The sequence below is a fragment of the Meriones unguiculatus genome, chromosome 18, assembly GCF_030254825.1.
Source record: "Meriones unguiculatus strain TT.TT164.6M chromosome 18, Bangor_MerUng_6.1, whole genome shotgun sequence".
In the NCBI taxonomy this organism is placed as follows: Eukaryota; Metazoa; Chordata; class Mammalia; order Rodentia; family Muridae; genus Meriones; species Meriones unguiculatus.
This window is the reverse complement of record NC_083365.1, coordinates 23,028,803-23,049,207: the sequence shown is the minus strand read 5'-3', so window position 1 is coordinate 23,049,207 and position 20,405 is coordinate 23,028,803. Positions and strand designations below refer to the sequence as shown.

Here is a 20,405-nt window from a genome sequence, read left to right as displayed (position 1 = left end):
GCAACAGAAGCAGGCGGATCTCTGTGAGTGCCAGGCCAGCCAAGGCTACACAGGGACACCCCCATCCATAAGTAAGTAAAAAACCCGCTTAAAATCTTTAAACGAGACCAATCTGTATCTGTTCGCTTTTGTGTTTTAAAATGGAACAAGGGTGGGAAAGGTACACTCGGGAAGTTTCGCCAAGGCTGGCTCCGAGGAAACACGGCAAGGATGAGTGTGTCACCGGGATGAGAAGCTGCATTAGCACAGGAGTCAGAAAGATAAGAGAGGCAGCGGAAACAAGCTGTCTGGTAGCGTCTTCCAGACCAAGGGCATGCCATCACTACCCAGACAAGAGAGGCGTTGCTCAGGGTTCAGACAGGCAGGCCCTATCCTCCAGCGAGGCCCTTGGGGCCACCCCACAGCTAGCTCTATGCTTTTGCTTCTTCATCTGCTATCTAATAAGTTGCATTTGCCTTGTGTTCTTTGCGTTCCCAGTTCAGGTCAGCTCTGTGGAGGTGGGGTCAGGCTCTACATTACAGGGACCAGCTTTTCAGGTCTGGGCCTGCTTGGTTCTCAGTGTGGTGTTTGCCTGCCAGACGGGACAAAGTGCAATGGCCGGAAATCTGCCCTGTTTGTTTGTTTGTTTGTTTGTTTTTAAGATGGCCTCGCTATAAAGCACTGGTGACCTAGGACTTGCTGTGAAGACAAAGCTAGCTTTGAACTTATGGTGATCCTCCTGCTTCTCCCTCTCAAGGACTTGAATTTTAGCTGTATACCTCAACTTCCCTGAGCCAAAGCCATCTTCTGAAAAGATTTATTATTCATACAGCATTCTGCCTGTGTATATGCCTGTACGCCAGTAGAGGGCACCAGATCTCACTACAGATAGTTATGAGCCACCATGGGGTTGCTGGGAATTGAACCCAGGACCTTTGAAAGACTAGTCAGTGCTCTTAACCTCCAGGCCATCTTCTAACATAACCCAAGAGCCTGCTTCACAGGTGTTGAAAGCTGATGATCTCAGCACACTTGTTTGTGTTGACTTAGTTCTAATGTTTCACCGCCCAAGGTTCCATGAAAGACTTCTCAAGATTGGGATCTCAGCTAATTGATTGGAGCCTGGCTATCATATGTGTACACACCAGTGGTCTCCTGTGCTTTGTTATAAGCCTTATATCAAGACACCGCAATGCTAGCAGGTTTCTGTTTCTTATTACATTTATTTATCTGTGTGTGTGTGTGTGTGTGTGTGTGTGTGTGTGTGTGTGACACATGCATGCCACGCACTTGTTGAAATCAGAGGACAACCTTCAGGAGTCATTTCCCTCCTACCGTGTGGGTTCAGAGGGTTGAACTCCAATAGCCAGTTTGGCAGCAAATGCTGTAACCTACTCATGGCCGGTCTCTAGAAAGGCCCTGCATGTGTCCCTGGCTCTCCTGGAACTCGCTGCGTCAACCAGGCTCGCCGCCATTTCACACAGGTCCTACCACCTCGGCCTCCCGAGTGCCGGGATCAAAGGCCTGTGTCGCCACACCCTTGCCCCCCTCCCCCCCTGTTTTAGGAGGTGCTGAGATGGAACCCAGGGCTCTGCGTGCTCTCCAGCTCACATAACACCCTTCAAAAGCAATTATAACCTGGTGGTCCTACATTACAGAGAACAGAGCGAAGCCACTAACTCTTAGAAATCCTGTCTGCTCCCAAGCTTCAAAGAATTTGGGTTCTTTCCTTGGCAGAGTAACACGATTCGAAAGGAGATGTTCTGTATATACGCAATGCTTATTGCCATGTCTCAAAAAGTGGCTGGCTTGTTACCAGACTGGTTACAAAGAAAGGGCAGAGGTGACAGTGGCTGTGGGAGGGGTAAGGTCCCCCCGGACTTCCCAAGGACTGCTCTGAGGCCGGGGGCTGTCCTGCTCAGGAGGTGTTTGTGAGGCTGGTTTGACATTTCCCCTCCACCCCTGTCAAGGTATGGTTCCCAGCGCTTTGAAGGAGCCGAAGCCTAATTAAACTCCAACTCTTCCTCTCACCTCAGTGAGGTATGTTTAAAAGCACTCGTGAGCTGGAGACGTAGCTCAGTGGCAGAATGCTTGTCTAGCACTTGCGAGGCCCTAGGACCCATTGCCAGCACCATGAAGATCAATGGTTAATTTCCAAATGACGAGCGCATGGACCTGGGTGTGGCCCCGGTGGCGGTACAGCCCTTGCTCTGCACGAATGAGTCAGGCGGGCCCTGATGTCAAAGCCAGCAGCGCAAAAGCAAAATAACAACAGCTTGGGGATTTGTTCCTCCAGCCCTTGGTGGCAAGGGGGTCATCGGGACGGCCACCTCCTAACTCACCAGGATTCCTTATCTGCTAGTGGGTCAACATGGCAGACAGGCCACGGGAATGCAGAAACGCCCCAAACACAGATAGGGATGAAGCAGCCTGGGCCGTGGGGAGCAGGAGCAGGAGCAAGAGCAGGGGGACCAAGCTCCCTGTGGGTAGTAGAACACCCATGAACAACAGCACAGAGAAAGCCCAAGAGACTCTGAGTGGGGGTAGATGGAATGAAGAGCCAGCGTCACTGCTTGCCAGCGGGACTTCTGCTCTGTGTGCAGAGTGCAGAAAGCCTTTTCTCGGGTCCTTTCTACATCCATGCACCAGGCAGAGCCCTGTGGCCCACCGCCCACCCACAGACAGGGTGTCCTTCCTCTCCCCTCTTCTTTTCCCTTGGGGGGAAATATCTGGCTGTCTTGGGGAGTAGGGTCTGCTGACCTCACATAAGGTCCCCTCCTGCTTGGACTCGGACTTTTGGAACCTTTTTTTTTTTTTTTTTTTTGTATCCTTCTCTGAGTCAATGAATACCAGGCCACCCGTTGCTTCATAGGAAAAAGTCAGAGAGAAATAGGAAGTTCTGGGAGCCTGATTCAGGAACTGAGAAAGCAGTCATGTATCAGAGCAGGCCAGTCAGCCATCGCCGTCCCTCAGGGCCTGTGCTTCCTACCTCCAGGGCTGTGAGAGTGAGCAGGACAGAGAGGAGCAGGACCTTGCCTGGGCTCACAGCAAGCCACAGGGTCATCTGCCGGCATCCCGCCCAGAGAAAAGTGTGGCTGGAGCTGCCCCACTGCTGAATGCAAGCCAGGAGAGCGAGCAAGTGAGATGCCTCACATGCCTGTTCACCCAGGCCTCCAGCTGCAGACATTGACTCCTGTTTTACTGCTTGTTGAAACCAGTTCATGGACCTCCTCCTGGCTAGCAAATGATATCCTGGAATGTAGGGGGAAAAAAATTAGCCAATAAATATTTATTAAGCTCTATCATGGCCCCTCATCTATAACAGGATTTAAAGAAACGGAAGGCCTGCTACTCCCGGAAAGGAGTTTATAATTTAGAATTAATGGGATATAACAACAGAATGGCCAAGAAAGCACACGAGGGAAATAAATCCAAGAGAGTGAACTTAGGCCAACAAGATGGCTCGTGGGTAAAGGTACTTTCCACACGAGCCTGGCAACCCAGATCAATCCATAAACTGTATGAGCGGTAGGAGAGAAATGACTCCACAGAGTTGTCCTCCGACTTCCATATACCTCCAAGTAGCCATAGCATAGGTGATCCTTGCCACCCCCAATGCACACAAAAAAGAAAAGTGTAAAAGCTATTTTTGTCTGTATGTGTATGGTCACATACTGTCTCGGGGGGTATTGGAGCCCCTGGAAGTTGACACGCCGGCAATGAGTCTCCGTGTGGGTGCCGAGAACCAAGCTCAGGTCTGTAAGAGCGGTAACCTCTCTGAACCTCTGGGCCACGGGGGTAGGAGACGCTTTAGAGAGCTGTCTCAAGGAAAGCCACAATCAAGCGCTAAAGATGTAGAGCCCATGGTCTATGTCAGGACACTCAGAAAGTGAAAACCAGTGGACGGGGCGTCCAGGAGCCACCACAGCCAGCCAGCAGTTGGAGCTGCCTGGAGTTAAGCAGTCTGGAACTGGGGCGAAAAAAAAGAAAAAAAAAAAATCAGAAAGGCCAGGCTACCTCACATAACAAAGCCTGGAGCTCAGCAGGCCAGTATATTAAAAAGCGGCTTCTTGCCAGCCTCCTGTCCTGCCATTAAAAGGTAGCTTTTGCCTCAGACTGGTCCCCTTATGAGAGCAGTTGGCTACCACAGTTTGGGCAACTTGAAGCTGGGAAAAAACCGAAACCAACCAACCAAACAAACAAACAAAAACGCTTACAGAAACCCAGTTTCGCCACGTCTCTCTTGGCCAGAGAGTCACATACTGGGGCTTAAGCCAACTCCTGCCTAAGTGAGAAAAAGAAAGTTTCTAAAGATGGCTTTGATCTAACCCACATTCATCCCCAGGGTGCAGAGGGGACTTCTTCCCGGACACATAGGTAGAAGTGTCCATTCAGATAAGTGGCCTTCACCCACAAAGAAGGGAGGCGAGGCTGGTTTAGAAGGGCACCCAATGGTGTTTGCTGCATCAACAGTGCTAGGAAGCAGAAAAGGCCAGGAGAAGAAAGGATGGTTTCTCAGCTATGCTCTGCCACTGCCTGAAGCCTCAGTTTCCCCGTCTCTAAAATGGGATAATCGTTTTTTGTTTTTTTTGTTTTTTTGCCCAGCTTACAAATTCCATGCAGATGGGGACCTGGCTGAGTTATCTCTGGCAGTTAGCAGGCACCCACTAAGTGTTTGCCGAACGGGAGGGTTCGTTCACTGAGGTGTTTGTGAGGTTTAGAAGAGTTCATGTTTAATAAGGGATTAGCCGGGTGAGTAATCTGTCGTACGAGTGGGGAGAAAATTCCCTTCGGCTGCATCCCTTACGGAGTTGCTGGGGTTGCAGGAGCTGCCCCCCCCCACGTGCTTCCTGCTGCCCTTGGCCTCGCAGAAGCTGGGAGGTTCTAAGAAGGCCGATGGCACTGAAACACAAAGGCCCATCCCTTCCTACGCTGGTAGGGGGCCCGAACACCAGTACCTGTAGCTCCCTGGCTTTCAGCCAGGCCGTATTTGGCACTTCAGTTTGTAACTCTCCTCCGGCTGGCTTCTGAGCAGCTCTCCACATGGCCTTAACCCCTCAGGGTGAACCCCGCCCCTCCCTGGACCAGCCTCGCTCACTTCCAAGGCCACCTAGCCGGGATCTGGATCACTGACTTTCGAAAAAGGCTTTTCTTTTTCATCTTTTCCTCCCTGCTCTGACAGCGGTGGGCAGCCCCTCCTGGAGCCGCTGCTCTGCTCTCGTATGCAGGTTCCCCTGTAGGGGGTGAAACGCTTGGCCATCAGTAAGTAAGGCTGCTGCTGGGCCTGCTGCCAGCTGCAGAACAGCTACAGACGGAGAGCCGCTCCCACCTGAGGCCCAAGTTCCCGGCTTTCCTGGCCCACAGATGTTGAAACCTCCAGCCACGGAGGCACAATGACACAACCCTGCGCTGTGTCATCCAAAGACTGCCATGCTCCTCAGCAAGCCTCGCCTCTGCCCCCAGCTGCCCCTGAAAAAGGCCCGACCTGGACCCCAGAGCCTGCGCTTGCCGGTCCCTCTCTGACATGGGACAAGCTCTTCAGGCATTGAGCTGCAGCCTCCTCTGAGGGTAATCGCACTGGCCTCAGCTCTTTTCAGGAGTCAGTCCTGAAAGGAGGTAGAGAGAGCCTGGCCGCCTCACGATGAGGGCTTTTCTCTGTGCGGCCTCCGTCCTACGAAGCCGGTGTCTTCACAGTTCCACACACCTTGTCCTGGGACAAATAATTCCATCTCCTAAATAGGAAAGGTCCTACTTGAAAATCCCTGTTCCAAGCGAAACCTCCCCCGGAGGAGAGTGAGTCCCTTACCAGGGTCGCTCTTGACCATGTGACATTCGGACTCACCTCCCCCACAGCATTGGGACCAAAAAGCTCCTTGAATCAGAGGCGTGGAGGGTGTGGAGGTGTCTCTGGTAACCCCTGCCTTCCTTCAGGTTCCTCACAGCTCCAGCCCTGTATATTGGAAGGCTCCTCTTCCTCCTCTTCCTTCCAGGAAGAGAAGTAACCTTCCCCGCAAGGTCATGGCTGGAGGGGCGTGGCCCACATCGGCCTCTACCAGGTGGCCTCTGGTGGTCCCTTCTCCCAGCACTCAGTTGGCCTTGTCAGCAGAGGGGGAGTTCCCGAGGACACTCTGTAAGCTGCTGCCCCTGGCATCCGAATCTAGAATGGAGAATGGTGGCAGTCTTGCCAACCAGGCTTTTCTGGCCTCTGAATCGCACAGGGAAGGGGCAGGAGCAGAGCCAGGAGAGAGCACACCAGAGACCCAGAGCACCCCACCAACAGGGCCTTGGGGTCCCCTTCCCTCTAGGAACCCCTTGAACAGACAAAGTGGTTCTCCCCTCTGCAGCAAACTCCCTAGACTGGGAGCTGTGGCCTTGGATACCTGATTAACCCCCCACCCTGGGCTAGCCCCCTGCAGGCCAGGGGAAGGCCAGCTCTGAGGTGCCAGATGGACGAATAGGCCTCCAGTGGCCACACCTTCTCGTGTATCCTGGCTGTTCCTCTCAAGCTCGCCCTGGGTTGGGCTGGGTGTGGCAGGAAGTCTGTGCCTTCCTTCTAGGCCCTGCCAGGGTAGGCAGGTGGGGACAAGCCCAGCTCAGTCAGCAGAAAGGCCTAGGAAAGGTGGGTGGGAGTGTGTGGAAGCACCAGAAGATCTAGACATTTGGGGCTGTAAGGGGGAAGTTTTTGGACACACCAGAACCCCCAAAGTTTGCATCCAAACATTTTTATTACTCAGGGAAATGTTGGACCTACTGGTTTATGAGAACTTCAGGTTTCACTATTGGCATGGCTTTTCCTAGGGCACCCCCAAACGATAGTTTAAAAGTCACAAAGTGGGGCAGTGCCGGCACAAGCGGTTATCCTGCGAAGTAAAGTCAGTTACTACTGAGTTTGTTCATTCACAAAAAAAAAAACCCCGAAGAGAGCAAAGTGAAAGACTTTCTTTGAAGTTGTAAGGACACTGGCTTGGCTGACTCACGCTGCGGCAGATCCCTGAGAGCCAAAATGTCCACAAGAACAGGACTGCCGCTGCCTTGATGGAATTACCGAAACATCACACTCAGGGCTGCCTCTGTAGCGGGCCTTGTCAGCAGTCAGGGGAACCATGCCCCTGAGAGGGGCAACTTAAGTCCTGACCGCCCCAAATTTCCTCTGTGTTTCCGCTGAGTCACCTCATCTCCCAGGGCTGCAGTTGGCAGTTGGCATCTTCAGAAGGAGGGGTGGGGCTTCCTCGAATCCATTTGAGCCCTGAATCATGTGTCCTCTTCAGATGTTTGCTCACTCATTCATTCAACTAAATGACACCGGCAAGCTGCTCTGTCCTGTCCTAGAGAGCTCTCAGGCTACCCGGAGTGAGAGAGGTTATCCCAGAAGGGTAAGGAGGGCACGGGGCATGCCACCAGCCAGACTTGGGATATCTGAGACCTCTCACTTGCAACAGGCAGCCAAGCCTTTTCAGGAATTCTCCCTACGGCCCGCAGGTCCCTCCTAGATTCGGCCCGTGCGTATGTGCACGTGTGTATGAGTGTGTGCGTGAGCTCGTGCGTGCTCATGGGTATAGACCCGAGTTTACATATATCTCACCGCAGCTCCCAGCCATGCGACTCAAGAGAGGACTGGTCTCCGTCTGTGCAGGCCATCGGTTTCCAGAAGTCTCCAACGCTGTGAGGAATCTAAGAGTCAGCAACTGCACGCTCACATACTCAGGAACTGACCTTAATTAGAAAAAGCGCTAGAGCTGTTGTGACCGGCCTGGTGTATTTGTTGTCGTTGGGGGTCAATTTTTTAATTTTTTTTCCCCATAGCCTGGCCCCTAGTCCCCTCTCCTTTAATGGTAGGTAGCATACGAATCTTCCAGCCCACATCATAGGCATAGCAGAATCTCCCTCCGCTTTGTCAGAGAGGTGGGCACATGACCTGAGCCAACCAATCAGAATCTCCTCAGGCCCAGCGCGTGTAAGGGGGCGGGGGGGGGGAGGGTGTTGGCAGAGGATGCAGTAGGTGTTCCCCAGCGTCTTTTGTCCAGGTGTGAGCATCTGTGGAGACTGGGGTCTGTGCTGCCGCTTAGGGGCCCTGAGGGCCTGACTTCTCCGTTCTGTCCTGGATCCCGGGGCCAGTGTGGTGTTTGAAGACCGTGGCTGATCCAGAGGGGGAGGGGGAGGTGTCAAGTGTTGTTCTCTTCCTGTACTCGCTGTTATCTGTGCCTGCTGGGATTGTAGCATAAGGGAGAGTTGTCTGGGTCACAGCTGCTGACAGTTTCATCGGAAATTCTGGCTACCTCTTGTAAGCCAACAGGAACTTAGAAATGTTACATTTCCTAAAGAGGGAGACCCTTATTGTTATCCCAACCAATTATTCATTCTTTCCAACACAGCGTAATCAACAACCCACCCTCAATCTTTACGTTGCTCTTCCTGTTTTTTTTCATATGCCCACATTGCCTTAAAATGGAAATGAGGGGGAATGTTCAAATGTATGTGTTTTAGCAGATTGTGGGTTTCTATGTTAGCCTTGCATTCTGTATTTGAAATTTTAAACTAATGCGTATGTCCTTGTAAGCTTATGTCCTTATCTTACGTGCATGAACATTTGCCTGCATGGTTGCCTGAGCACCAGGTGTGTGTGGTGCCCACAGAGGCCAGAAGAGGGCGTCAGATCCCCCTGGAATTAGGGTTTCAGGTGGTTCAAGTTGCCATGCGGTGTTGGGAATCAAACCTGGGTCCCTGGAAATGCAGCCAGTGCTCTTAACCATTGAGATAGCTCTCCAGCCCTTTTTGCTTATTTTTAAAAGTAATTTTTAAATTCTGTGTACACTGGTGTTTTGTCTACATGAATGTATGAGGGTGTCAAACCTTGGAGTTACAGACAGTTGTGAGCCACCATGTGGTTGCTGGTAACTGAACCCAGGTCCTCGGGAAGAGCAGTCAGTGCTCTCGACCTCTGAACCAGCTCTCCAGCCCCCTTCTTGTGTTCAAAACTAAAAAAATATGCTCAGTGAAAATTTCAGATAATGCAAAAGTCAAAACTTAAGAAGAAAAGTCAAAGAGTCACTAGATCCCATCTCACGGTAACAGTGTGGGGGTTCATTGTTAAAAAACGGGTATAGACATTTCTTTCACTTTTCAGTGAACATGAGGTGATGTTTTCCAATAGTCTTGCAGCAAGTTGGTGTCTTTTTTTTTCTCTGTTGTCACTGCCATTCTTTCCCCACATGGAAAAAGATAACAATTTTAAGTTTTATTTTATTTAGCGTGTGTGTGTGTATGCATGTTCCTGTGAGCATCAATGCAAGGGCACACATGTGGGGGCAACTTCTCTCCCTCTACCATGGGATCTGGTGCCCTAACTCAGGTTGTCAGGGTTGTGTGGCTAGCACTTTTTCCCACTGAGCCATTTTGCTGGCCTAACTCCATCCTTCCTTAGTATCCAGGTACTTGGTTGCACGAGAAAATACCATCCTATATTAGTGAATTCCCTATTTGTGAGCCTTTTTATAGCTTTCCTTGTTTTGTTTTGTTTTGTTTTCTGATCATAAACAATACAACTATAAGGAGGCACAATAGAGAGATATCAGATGCTCCGTATCCCCAGCGGGCCTAGAGCTCCTTATGTACCACAAGCCTCAAGCTGAGAGTAATCCTCCTGCCTTAGCTTTCTGGGTGCTGGAATTACAAGTATGAGACACCACAGATTTCCTTCTGACTTCACTTGCATCTGCCTGGTTTTTAGAGCCTAGGTCGGCCCTTTATAACTGCTTCCCCACAGTGTCATGTTGAGTGACTAAAAGGAAACACAGTTTCCCAAAAGGAGCTGCTACCTAGCTAAAGAGAAATGTTCCCTGTAGCGGGTCTTTGCTACCTTTGTGGGTTCTTCTTTTTCTCGCCCTTTATTCCCCTAACTTCATCCCCTATCACTAGATAGAGAAGGAAGGAGAAAGGAGAGAGAGAGATCCCTGAATCTAATTTCTTCTTTAATCGGGGACCACTAACAAACCTCAGCCAACCCCCTGAATGAAGAAGAACCACCCACCACACTCGTCAGGGCTTTAGCATTTAAATAACCTCTGAAAATTTCCCAGAAATCAAAACATCACACAGTTCCAGAAACTATCTGCAGCTGCCAAAGCCAGGCCTCTGCTAGAGCACGAGGCAAATCACAGTCAGCTGCTATGAAGCAGCCCCGTTTCCCCACATCTGGGGTTAGAATGAAAACACATTCGTATAACACTGCTATGTTTTTAAAGAAACTAAAAAATCCCAGTATTGTCACTACAGTTTCCTGCTGGCCCCTCAGTGATGTTTGGATTTGGATTTTAACGTCCGTGATGAAATTGTCCCCGTGTACAGCCTGAGACCTTTTCAGAGGCAGTGACTGGGAGTCATAGTTTTAGGAGATTAACTTGGTGACTGGGGAGATAAGAATGAGCAATAAACGACAGAGGCCAACTGAGAAGAAAGCAGGTGTTTATTGAGCTCTGGGACAAATAGTCCTGGAGCTGGGAGATTTGTTCACTGAATTCACACAATCCTGGGAGGCAGGTGAAATTGTCTCCATTTTATAGAGGATGACACCGAGGCTCAGTTAGTTAAACAGCATGCCGAAGTCACTCAGCTAATGAACAGCCGGGCTGAGATGTGACCCCAAGATTAAAAATCCAGAGCTTGGGGTGTCAGCCAAATTTTAAGAACGAATATTTAAAAATAATATGTACACCTTAGTGGCACCGTGGGCATCGGGTAGTTAGAATCAAGAACCCCCAGATCTTCCCTGTCAGCACTTGCGGGTCTAGAACCATATGTTGGGCAGTGCGTGGGGTGGGCAACCCACAATGGGGCAGGTGCTACACAGTTTGAGGCTAGCCTTTACCAGAGCTTAGTGGAAGCCACAGAGAGAGGGTGTTACAATGGAATGATGGATGGGAACAGGGAAAAGACAAACAATTGGCCGAGACTGGATCTTGGGCACTTCCCAGGTGGACATGAGAAAAAATAAAATAAAATAAAAACAGCCAATGAAGCAGGCTCAAGACAGGGAGAGTGGCTAGGTTCAACAGGGAACCTTCAGGTGGGCATCCTTCGAGCCCACGTCTCCTTTCCAGCCATTGCAGCTGTTCTAGTCACGAAACTGGGGCAGGGGGAAAGGGAAGGCTCGTACCCACGGGGCTGATTCCCCCATCCTCCATCCTCACCCTTTTTGCCCTTTAGGACAAAACCAGATGAGCACCAGTAAGGGGTGTGCAGCCCAGCTGTGGCCACGCCTGCAGGGCTGAGCCTCACAGCTGCAAACCTGGGGCGGGGATGGGGGGTTTAGGCTTGGCGGAGTGCCAAAGAAGATCTGGCTCCTGGGGAACGACGGTGAGGTGAACCACACACAGTAGCTTCCCCGAGCCCCACCCCTCCGCCGTTCCTCGCCCTCCCCTCATCAAAGGAAAGCAGTGAGAAACGTGTTTTTATAAATAGCTCCGGCCCCAGCTGATTTGTAAATTCAGTGGGTTTTTGTGTGTATGTGTGTGTGTGTATGTGTGTGTGTGCGCGCGCGCGCGTGTGTGTGTGTGTGTGTGTGTCAATGACATCACCCTCCTCCCCATGGCAACCCCCGACGATATCAAAATTGCCAGGCAACGTTGGAGCTGCTCGCGCCCTAAAGGAGCAGGTCTCCGCCTGAGGAGCTAATGGAGAAATCCCGAAGTGAGCTGGGGTGCAGGCTGAAGGAGGGGTGCACCGCGGCTGGGGGTGCTGGGCCCTGATTGATTCGCCAGAGGAAGGCGGGAGCGGATGCCGCTTGCCCCGCAGCCTGGAGACGCGGGTGAGGGGGGGGGGGGGAGCTCCACGCCAGCTCCTCCTGACAGCAGCCGCGGACCACAGCAGGTGGGGGGAGGGCCGCTGCTCCGTTCCTGACGTTCCTGACGGAGCCAGCTCCGGGAGCAGCCAGCAGCTCTCCAGGTGACTAAGCCGGCCCACCGCCTCTGAGTCAGCCACCCGCCCTGGCTTTTCTTCCTTCCCCCCTTTGCCATCTGATTTATTTGGGGAGCTGGAAAACTTGGAGGTGTACCTGAGGCCCGCCCCTTCTAACTCTCCCCTCCCTACCTCGGCCTGGAGGAAGATGGAACTCGCTGGGAGGCTGGCACTACCCTCTAAGGACATGGAAGGCACCGAGGGAGCCAGAGGTGCCCAGGGAGAGACGGCAGCTGGCAGAATACAATAGCAGACATGGTGATTGGGCTGCCTGGGTGTCCTCTGAAGGTTCTGGGAGAGAAGGGGAGTCTGGTCCGCACCGACCGGAGTCCTTCCGGGCTGGTTCTGAGCTCACCTCTCAAGGGGATCTTTCTGTAAAAACGCGTGGCTTCCAGGGTCATTGGTATTTGGAGAGCAAGGCTGGATTGGCATAGGCAGGCCTGTGCAGGTAGGTGGCTCTGTACTGGGTGTGGACCCACGTGTGTGTGTGTGAGAGAGAGGGTGAGGGCGTGTCACAGGGTGTGCGCACAGCCAGATCTGAGGACGGGCGGCTGGTCAGCAGAGCGCTGGGGAGGAGGACTTGAGAGCAGTTGATCCTGACGGATGCTGGGGAGGGCTTGGGCTTGAATGCATGCCGGGGAGAAGGATCACCAAACACATGGCCTGAGCAGACTGAGGAACAGCTGCCTGCTCAGGCAGGCCCAAGCCCTTGCTGGGTCCACAGGACGGAGGCATGGCCAGATGCCAAGGTAGGAAGTGGTCCTGAGGCCCGGCCATGTGCAGCAGCTAAACTTACAAGGTGTGGGGCTAGCTGCAGGTCCAGTGCTCTGCCTTCCGGACAGGCCCCAGGGCGCTCAGGGAACACCTTCCTACCAAGATCTTGTCACTCTCCCGTGCAGAGCTGGTCAGCTCCCATGTATGTCCCCTGCTGAACTCAGTCACATTCAGTGAGCCAGCTACAGTCTGGGGCTCAGCTGGGGGCCACCCCAAAACCCCATTCCAGGCATGCCTCAAAGTGTCAGGAGGCAGAGGGGTGTAGGCCCCCTTCCTCCCCACCCCCCCACCCCCACTGGCAGGCTTTTTGGCACACCGGTGAGTAAGCTGCTGCAGGCAGGGAGGTTGTGCCCACGGAGACAAGATGACACCCATCAGGGACCTTCCGGAGAAAGGAGGCTGAAGGAGAAAATCACTGAGGTTTTCCTTTTTCTTCCTTTTTTTTTTTTTAATTTTTGCCTCAAGGTAGAAGCAGCTTTCCAGGCTCCCAACAAGCACCGGCCTGCAGTGGGAGAGGGTGAGGCCCAGCTTCCAGAAAGAGCACCAAGGTAAGACCTCCACTGTGGCAGCAGCTTTGGGTTCTTGAGCTGGGGACGGGGTATCCATCCATGGAGGCCACTCCTCGCCTAGGCCAGAAAAGCTCACGCCATGTCACAAAAAAAGCTGTGAGGTCCTGGACTGAAGATTCCTGAGCTGCCTGACTCTTTGCCAGCCCCTCTTCAGTAGATTTTGAAACAGCTCTGTGGAAACCAGCTTCGGCCTCCCGGGCTTGTTTCTGCAGTGCTCGCATTTGCTTCCTGCTCCTACCAGACCAAGCCAGGGCCACCAGGACTCCTTCCAAGAAGCCCTTCTCACCTGCCCCTGGTGTAGTCATTTCACAAATATTTATGGTGCGTCCTCTGCCTGCTGGCTTCCTCCCCTTCCCTGAACTTAACCGGGCTCTAAAAGTCAGCGTGAGGCCAGGGCCAGGGGCCCGCGCTGGGACACGCCGTTGTTTCCCTTAATCTTCATTGGGCTCTCAGCCTCTGCTCAGAGGCTTAGCTCTCCTTAGCTGGTGGGCGCCCATCAGGCCCCACGAACTCAGGTTCATGCTCCAGGGAGCAAGGCTAATGCAGTGCAGCCTCTGGTGTGGAATGCCAAGGTCAGAGGAGTCTGCGTTTCTTCTGGGTTTGTGTGTTGGGGGTGGGGGAGGTTGTCTTTCCCTAAGTTGGTTCTGATGGAAACTGAGTCCCCAGGGCAAGCTTGGGAACTCACCTAGGTAAGATGGAGGTTTGGCCTTTGGGCCAAGAAGGTTCCCCCTTCTATGGGCAGTTTTACCCACATTTTTTTTTCTGGTGGTAAGTCCTGGAATCCAATGGCCAGTTGGCACCAAGAGCAAAACCCTTCTGCAAATATCTGACTTGGCAACTCTGAGTCCCTGCAGGGCACCTAGGTAGGATGGCATAACCTTTCTGGTGACCCCTCCTCCTCCCCCGATACATTGAATATGCACTTGGGATTCGCCAGGCACGGGGAAGGTACAGGCCAGGGCGGCTCCAGCATGCTCTATGTATCATTTAACATGACCCTGTCCCGGAAGAGAGAGCACATAGGACCGCAGTCAGGAGGAGACTACCAGGCTACAGAAGGGCTTCTTGCTTCCTCCCAGGAGGTGACTCTTAACCTTGGGAGCCTCCAGGTCTGCAGAGCTGAGCGGAAGCCAGGACCCAGCTGGGGATAGAGTGGCGAGTACCCAAGCAAACGGCGGTCCCATAGGGAGGCAGCTGGCTTGGCCGGGAGGAAGCCTAGGGTAGAAGCCAGGCCCCTGGGAGATGGGCAGGTTGCTGGGGGCTTCCGAAGGTTCAGTGAAGCCTCTGGGCTGGTTTCTGACCATATCCGTCTCCGTGGGAGATTCTTGGCACAGGGCACTGGCAGAGCCAGTCGAGGAAGAGACCAAGACACTAAAAGATGACATTCCTTACCCACGCGGCCCAGAGGTGCCTCCAGTGCAGGATGTCTCCCTTGCAGAAGGCAGAAAGGGCTCCTGGGAGACCTGTGGCTGAAGACCCAGCAGGCGAGTGGGTGGTCAGACGGGGTGGTACTGAGGCCCCGCAAACCTCACTGTCGGGCATTTCGTAGCCAGCCTTAGTAGGGAGGCGGTTGCAGAAACAAACAAACGAACAAACAAACAAAACAACTCATTTCTTTGAGTCTCCTGGTAGAAGCGAGGCTAGCCAGCAGCTTGGGGCACAGCCTAGAAAATGGAAAGTTTTCAAGCGAGGTTGGCCCTCCTGAGTTTGTGAACTATGTTCCTGACTCCACCTCTTTTATAACTTAGACTCTGGGTCCAGGAAGCCATACGCTGAGAATGGGGCCAATGAGATGAAGGAGGCTTTGTCTTCCCTCGCATCGCAGCCTGATCTGTGTTACCACAACATAGTATGCACATCTTGGTAATTCACACACAATGGAGCTTTATTTGTATCGGGAGGCCAGGAAGTTCACGGTCAAAGGGCCCGTATTGAGCCAATGCGAAAGCCTTTGTGCTGACTGAGTCATTGCATGGCAGAAGGCAGAAAGGCAAGAGGGCTGAACTCCCTTTTACAGTAAATTGTGATAAGGACAGTGATCTGCTTGTGAGGCTGGTACCCTGGCGACCCAAACACCTCTCAACCCTGTTGCACTGGGTTCCCAGTAGGCGGTTGTAGCACCTGGTGCGCTGTGAGATCCAGCAAGCCTGTGGCTCTGCTCACTGGCTTGCCTCTAGTGATTGCCTGGCTACTAAGTAACGAAGAGGGAGTGGGACGGAGATAAACAAGAGAGATCTGGGCCTGGGGAAGTTGGCCACCGGGAGAGGGATGTAGAGGGAAGCTGAGCCTGGGGTCAAGGCCACCAGAAACCAGCTGAGCCACAGAGCGGGGTTATGACTAGGTGGCTTCGTCCTTCTGCCTTCCCTGAAGTCACCCATGACTCATCCAGTCCAAATAATTTATGAATTCCAACCAGTCCTGAACTAGAACTTCATAAAAATGTACCCCCACACACACACAAATCCCCTAAGGTCTGAGTGAAAAGTACAGGTGGAAGCCACTCCTATCTCTAGGCCCAGCAAGGAGTGCTCAGGGGTAAGTCAGCCGGGGCAGGACCACAGTCACCATGCAGAGTGTGTGTGTCAGCCTGCACGGCTGCTTCTGGTAACCGTGTCTCTCCGGCTCAGTCTCCTCTCCCAACCCACTGCTGAGGGGTAACTATGATGCTATGGAAACTGCTGAGACTATCAGAGGATCAAGGTGCTGGGAAGAAGAGACCCAGGAAAGGATGGCTGGGTGTCTGTGGAAGATTCTCCCCCAGAGAGAAGCCAAAGCATCACCATGCTGATGGATCCAGGCCCCCAAAAAGCGAGGGAGAATAGCAATACCAGATCCATTTGTCCCGTAGAGCAAATTGCCTACTGTCCCCTGGGCTACTGATAACAGTTCCTTCTGAGGTCCCGAGTTCAGGGTCCTGATCATTTGGACGGGGCTCTTGGATGGAGAAGAGGCGTGACTATCTGGTGCTGCTTCTGCCTGAGCCTAACATCTTTTCTCACATGGTGGCTGCGGTTCTTAAGGAGCTGTGTCCTTACCATCTCCATCTGATACTCCTTCCAAAGCTTGGAAGGCTCCGTGCAGATGGGACCGCTGAGATGAAAGACTTGGAGATGCTCAACGCTAAGACCTTTTAAAACTTTTTCTACCAAATGGTTGCATGTCCTAGTAATTGAGAAAAGGTACCCCCATCCTTTGATTTCATCTAGAAACAAAGACAAACCCAGAACATGAGAAGTTCTTTTGTTAAGCTGGGAGAAATCATGTGGCCTCTGGGCTAGAGGCCACAGGACCTTGGCCCCAGCAAGGGGACCAGGAACACTCACACTGCTCAGTAATGTCTATAAAAGCTCATTATAGCATTAGTGCAGTTCGGAGACCCAAGTATTTACAGAGGGATGCTGATGTCCACTTTTGGACAATCAGGGCTCCTCTGGGGCACACGATTCTATCGCCCTGTTTAACCAGCAAATGAGACAGCGCTGTCCTGGGGGTGCTCTGTTTTTGTCTCCTAGGACCCCAGACCTCTGGATGAGGGAAAGCACAGTGGCTGTGTCCTTCCTCCCTTCAGGCTTCCCAAAGCTTGGACAGGGGCTTCCCTGAGTGCTTAGAGAGGAAATTAGGTGCGGAAACCTTAGGTGAGCTATGCGTTGTTCTGCCTCTGAACTCGGTGCAGCGGGGCCCAGCCCACTGTCCCCCAGGGAAAATAGCAACAAACCAGTCACCTTGCTCAATGCTATCTGCATGGCACCTGGACTCCCAAAAGCTACGGCATCAGCAGAGTGGAAACTGGGAGGACTGGTTCTGTAGTTTGGTCTCCTGGCCTGGAGCATCTCCAGCTCCATTTTCTTTCTTTCGGCTTCCAATGAGGCATCATGTGGAATTGTACAAGAGGGTACTGAGGTAGAAGGAGCTAGGGGACCAGTTAGACTACAGCTCTTCGGCCAGAGTCCAAGTCGCCCTGGGGCGAAAAGGCTATCCGTAAAAGAGCGGGCCCTCTTTAGATGCTGCAGGGCCTTCAAAGACAAAGGACAATGTTTAATCCAACTCTCATTGATTTATAGAGGAAAACAGGCAGGGAGAGAAAAGGCTGGGTTCTGAGGTCACCCAGCTAACTAGAAGCCCCGCCCTTGGCCAGCAGGCAGGAATGGCTGGTAGCCTGATGATTTTGAGGGAGGTGCTTTGGCCTGACAGTGGGAGGCTGGACAGGTCGCTGCTCCTGCTCTGTGCATGCTGTTCTCACAGGGGCCTGCGCTCCGCCATCTCACCCCGCATCCTGCTCGACATGGTGCCTCAGTGTGGCCTGCGTTTATTAACCAAGTACTCCCCAAGGACAGACATCGTTCCTAGGCACTGCACTAGGCCGCTGGCCAATAAACAGATCTAACTCGTTTGTAATTGGATTGACTCAAGAGCTGTGTGTCCCAGGTTATCGCAGGCTGTGAAAGCCTCAGGCCATGAAGGGGGCAATGATGCCAGTATCTGGAATTGAGAGCATATGAGCAGAGGGGAGGGGAGGCATATCGGGGAGGGATACCTCAGGCCACCCTTTCACCAGTATATATTTACTTTCTAGCAAGGAGTGTGTATGTGTGTGTGTGTGTCTGTCTGTCTGTCTATCTGTTTTTCTGTCTGTGTGTTATATGCTGGTGTGCTCATTACTTTTTCTATACATTAGTATTTTGTTTGTTTGTTTGTTTGTTTGTCTGTTTTTTAGAAATTTAGTTTTGCATATGTGTGTGCCTGTGTATGTGGATGCCACGTGTGCACGCAGGCCGGGAGAAGGTAGCGGGTCCCCTGGAGCTGGACTTACAGGCAGCAGTGAGCCATCTGATGCGGGTGCTGGGAGCTGAACTTGGGTCCTCTGGAAGGGCAGAAAGAACTCTAAAGTGCTGAGTCATCTCCCAAACCCCCTCTACCCCCTTTTAAATCCCTGGGGGTCTACCTGTGTCCTGCCTTCCCCCAGGAGCTGGGGATACATTCTGTGTGGGTTTTGGCAGGGGAGCGGGTATGGGTTCAGGTTCTCATGATTGCTTGCACAGCAAGTGCTTTGCCCCCTGAGCCATCCTATTAGCTCCCGAGGAAGGAATGTAAGTGTGTAGCCATCACCACCAGAGGTCAGTTCCCAGGAGGAGGAGGAGGAGCATGGTCTCAGGTCAGCAAAAAGACTTTTAGGGTAAAACTTGCTGGAAGAAGATGGTGGGTCCATTGTCCAGCAAGGAGGGGTGAAGGGGGAGTGTCGGCCTACGGGAAGAATGGGGCCAGACTCACAGCAGGTAGGGCAGAGAAGGCAGATATTCAGGACTCTACGAAGCACGCAAGAGCAATGGGGGGAACACCTCCCCACTATCCACCGGCCAAGCAGGGGCACAGCCATGGGCGTGACAGTGGCGTGGCCACCCTGTCAGTGGTCACAGTAAGCAAACAGGAGCTTTGCCCAGTATGTGCCAGAGGGCTAGGAAAAGAAAGAGCCAGAGGGAACGAACAGTCAGGCACAGAGCAGCCAAGTGGCAGTGAAGCAAGTCATGCCTTCAAATATCAGTCCCGTGGTCAGAGCGCCCCGGACACCACACATCCCAGACCCTAAATCTGATCTTCTATCCAAAGAACTGGGATGGTACTTGGACAGTCAACATCATACTCCCTGAGACACTTTAGTCCTCATCTGGCCGGGCACAGATCTCCCCAACACCCATTCTGTCATCCACCATCTGTCGCTTTCAGAAAGTCAGACCCAAGGGTGCCACGGTCATAGCCCTGCCCCAGCCTCAGACCTGGGGCGGCAGCTGCAGGTCCAGCGGAGAGAGAGAGGGACTAATGAAGGGGCTCTATTCAAGGGTGCTTCCAGCCGTTAGTTCAGCCAGGAGCGGTGGCAGCCAGAGAGCTGAAGCGCCAGCGAGAGGCGTTTGGATGGAACTTTGGAGGCCTTCAATAGTGGAGCCTGCAAAGCAGCTATAGCCAAAAGATATTAAATGAATTCATCATGTGTCTAACGCGAGCGACCTTACTGCAGAGATGGCTTTGTTCTCCCAGGCCTTCCCAGGATGGCTCGGCTCACAGTCCGTGCACCCGGGAAGGCTGCCATGGTCTGCAGAGAGGCCAGTGCTCCCAAAAGACTCATCTCAGGTTACCACGGCCCCTGGGAAGGTCTGGCGAGTTCAACTCCCACTGTCAGTGTTTGTTTGGAGGGCAATCTAGGAAGGGTCAGAATTTGAGAAAAAGTAGTCAGAGAGAGAAAGAATGTTGTGGGTGAGGCTGTTTCCCTCTGCTGAGGCCGGTATGCGAATTGTATGCTGCTTGTCCCAGCAGCAAATGGATGGATGGTCCCATGAGGTGGGCACCCATGCATTTATCCCAACATTAACTGGACCCCAGGCAGGACTGGGTTCTGGTCTAGGCTCCGAAGTAGATAGACCTGTTGAATTGGTGGAGTAGCGGGAAGTTCATCTTCTGGAAGAATCCTGGGATTCTGCTCTGTGGGATACCACAGTGGGCTTGACTGCTCTTTGTGGAAGGTCTGTGGATACTGTGTGTGTGTGTGTGTGTGTGTGTGTGTGTGTGTTGTGTAGTCTCCTTGCTCTTACATCGGCTGCTTGGATGAAAGCAGCCATTTGGAGCTTTCATCCTGTTTGGAGGTACTGGACCTCCAAATGCTTAGACCTCATCGCTTCATCATCTTCCCGAGGGAAGAGAGTAAAATTTCCCCCATTATCCACATCAAGAAACCAAAGCTGAGGTCAAGCTGGACATCTAGACGGGACAAGGAGCTCCAGTCCTGCGGGAACCCATGGCGTCTAGAGTTAGACTCTGCCTGTCTCCTCCTCCTGCAGGAGGACCCAAGGATCTGGTAAGGTTAGCCCACCCCCACCCCCACTCATGCTGCCCTTAGGGGTATGCACTGTGCTCTTGTCCCATTAGCCAATGTGTGGGTGGTCTGTCATGGAAAGGGCGATAGCCAGAACCAATCCCAGAGCAGAAAGAGATACATGCGGAACACCCTAGAAGAGAGGAGCGGAAACAGATGCTCGCCAAGGAGTGCCTGATTGTGGGACGGGTAGTTCCAGGGAGCGGGCACACTGCCCCTCCTAGAGCCCAGTCTCCACAGGACCCCTCCTCTTCCCTGCAGTGTGCAGG

General features: G+C 52.7%; 1 protein-coding gene across 5 annotated transcripts in view; it reads left to right on the top strand.

Annotated features, from left to right (window-relative positions):
* Window positions 1-11,498: 11,498 nt before the first annotated feature.
* Window positions 11,499-20,405, top strand: part of Pak6 (p21 (RAC1) activated kinase 6) — a 30,491-nt gene continuing 21,584 nt past the window's right edge. For 2 of the 5 annotated variants that reach the window (XM_060371740.1, XM_060371744.1), the window contains exons 1-2: window positions 11,499-12,383; window positions 13,175-13,253. The gene's annotated coding sequence lies outside the window, so the exon portion shown is untranslated. Of the gene's footprint in view, window positions 12,384-12,458; window positions 12,681-13,170; window positions 13,254-20,405 lie in introns of those variants that run through there. The other 3 variants (XM_060371743.1, XM_060371742.1, XM_060371741.1) reach the window with 3 other exon arrangements.